This window comes from Octopus bimaculoides, chromosome 7, assembly GCF_001194135.2.
Source record: "Octopus bimaculoides isolate UCB-OBI-ISO-001 chromosome 7, ASM119413v2, whole genome shotgun sequence".
NCBI classification, from domain to species: Eukaryota; Metazoa; Mollusca; class Cephalopoda; order Octopoda; family Octopodidae; genus Octopus; species Octopus bimaculoides.
Window position 1 is genome coordinate 58467068 of NC_068987.1, and position 3122 is coordinate 58470189.

At 37.5% G+C, this 3122-nt stretch overlaps 1 protein-coding gene across 1 annotated transcript in view; it reads left to right on the forward strand.

The window, feature by feature from the left end:
- Positions 1-3122, forward strand: part of LOC128248302 (uncharacterized) — a 55894-nt gene that overhangs the window by 20366 nt on the left and 32406 nt on the right. The window lies entirely within an intron of this gene.

Genomic DNA, 3122 nt, shown 5'->3' on the forward strand with positions numbered 1-3122 from the left:
GCTTCATTTCCCTCTACCAAATTCACTGGCAAGTCTTTGGTCGACCCGAGGCTATTGTAGAAGAACTTGCCTAAGGTGTCACGCAGTGGGACTGAACCCAGAACCATGTAGTTGGGAGTTTTCAGTTGTAGGACTACATCCACGGTGGGGCACCACTTTCATTTATTTCCTGTCAGCTTTGTTGTCACTTTATGGTTGGAAGTTGGTCTGAGTTTGAGTTGAGTGCAGCTGATCTCCCTTGAATACATCCTTGAATGGCTGACTAGTCCGGTATTATTGTTAGGAGTTAGCCAATGCATTTTGTTTAATGTTTCAGTAGAGGTTCAGATTGGTGCAATAAAGTGTCTTTGCCCGTGATTTCGAATGTGGTATATTCGGAAGCTGACAGTATCTAACAGTTCGTACATTAAAATTCTCTGTAATGTTAAAATTTAGAACAAGATTTTCCATACGTATGTATATCTCTTCAGCATTCAAGATAGTAGTGACGCAACGCTTTCAAATATTCCCAGTCGTTAAGGCCTTTAACCAAAGGTATTTTACAGGTAAACGTTCTTCATAACCCTTTAATTTCTTTTGTGAGACCGGATAAGTTAGGAGACCAAAGTTGTAAGCAGTAATCTTACTTGCTCGAAACTCAGGTTTTTATATGGTTTGCAGCTGTCGGTTTTACAGTTGATATCTGTGGGAGTTCTGGATTTCGATGAAAATCTGGACCAACACTGCCACTGCAAAGGATGTTTCTACTGTGGATTTGGTGGTGTCTTGAAGTCATGCTTTTACTAATGCATCGAGTCCCTGGAAGATGGGTGAAGGGACAGTCACACATCAGACATAATCTTTCGTATAGCAACAGAATAGCAACAGATTTTACGATTTCGAGTTGCATATATAGTAGTTATTAAGTGGGATATAGCATTTCGTAGTGGTGGTGGTATTGTAAGATGTGTGGTTTGGCGTTGGCTGGTATTCCTTGTACGAATTATGCATTTTGTCCCAGGTAAATGAGTGAAGCTACAGTCACTGCATATGCATAGTCTCTCGCGTTGAGAATAGCGGCATATTTTGGGGTTTCGTGTGTTCATAGTTTCACTTTATTTACAGTTGGCAGATTTATCATGGAGCTATCAGATTGAAGTGGACAGTGGAGGTGGGAAGAAAGGAGTGGTTCTTCACTATTTGGAATAGTAGTAATGGTAATGGTAGTCGCAGTAAAATTGGATGACAATGGTAATGATAAAACTTCTTGTGTTATTCTGGGATGAATTTGAGTGACATGACTATGGAGAAGAGCTAGAGACTGTGTCGTTTAATCAATTGTTCTATTGAAATTGACTGCCAATTCTGATCTTGTTGTTGCTGTTGTTTAGTTGTGGTAAGAGGAGTAGCAGTAGAACATTATGACAATATATATATAGTAACGAGCAAAAAAAGAGAACGATTAATAGCTTTTTAAATGTCGGAAAAGCTAGTAAACGTACAAGTTCGTAATTGGTTTCATAAACATGGCTAACCATTAGCTAAATTCTCTGAAAATCTAAGTTTGTACAATGGTCTTAATAAAAGTTAATAACACTAACACTAATTTCGTCCAAATGTTTCATGTGCAAAATAAGAGAACGTTTAGATTCCTTCAGAAATTTCTGGAAATTTCAAACATTGTTTACATTTACAGGCTCAACGTTACTACCGATTCAATATTGTGCTAGCTTCAGAACATGGTACACCACGCTAAAGTTACTCCCGACCTCCGAAAAGAAATTGTCAGGATGAAAGTTTCTGGAATGACTCTCTCAGCTATTTCACGAGGCGTAAGGAGATCTAAGAGTGTAGTTTCACGTGTTCTTAATCTCTATGAAGAAACTAAAGATTTTGAACCGAAAAAGCATTTGGTAGGCCACGCAAAACCACCATGCGAGATGATCAAGCCATGAAACAGTACGTATTGAAGGATCCTTTCGAGACTGCAGCTGGAATTTCTAAGAAATTAAATGTAAATAATGGTACGGAAGTGAGCCGCTTTACAACGTTTGAAGGAATTTGGATTAAAGACTTGTTCCCCGGCAACGAAAGCTACCATCAGCAAGACGAACAAATTGGAAAGACTTTCATTTGCAGAAGCTTATGTGAACTGGAGGGATGAAAATTGGTCAAAAGTTCATTTTAGCGATGAAAGCGAATGCAATTTAATGTGTTCAGATGGTAGACAGTATGTTAGGCGCTTCATAAGAGATTGGCTAAAATTCAAGTGCCAGAAGAAATCTGCCAAGTTTGGAGGAGGAAGCGTCATAGTGTGGGAAATTATTTCTTCTGAAGGAGTTGACCCTCTAGTGCAGATTAAAGGGACTATTAATGCTAATATCTATTTGAATTTGGTTAAACAGCATATGATCCCATCATTACGAGCATTTCTGAATCAACCGTGCATTTTCATGCAAGATAACACCCTTTATCATACTGCAAAGCGTGTCACTGAATTCTTTAGTGAAAAGAATATCCAAGTAATGAAGTAGCCAGCACAAAGTCCAGACTTGAATCCAGTTAAAAACCTTTCGAAGATACTAGGAGACAAAGTAAGACCAAGGGCACCAACTACTACAACGAATTTATGGGAGGTATTAGAAGAGAAATGGAAGGCAGTAACACCTGACTAGTGCAGGAAACATGTTATGTCCTGTGGAAATCGACGTGCAGAGGTGATCTCCAACAAAGATCTACGAACATCATACTAACTGTATTAAGTTCATATTTACATTTCTTTCAATCATTATTATGGTTTTGAGTTAACTGGAGCATTTTTAGTTTGAGACGTTTGGACGAAACTAGTATTAGTGTTATTAACTTTTATTAAGACCACATAGACAGACAGATAGATAGATAGATAAATAGATAGATAGATAGATAGATAGATAGATAGATAGATAGATAGATAGATAGATAGATAGATAGATAGATGTACCAACTTAGGTTTTTCACAGAATTTAGCTAATGGTTAACCGTACTGGCGAAACCAATTGCGAATTTGTACATCTGCTAGCTTTACCGAAATTTAAAAAAACTATTAATCGTTCTCTTTTTTTGCTCGCTAATGTGTGTCTATATATATATATATATATATATAT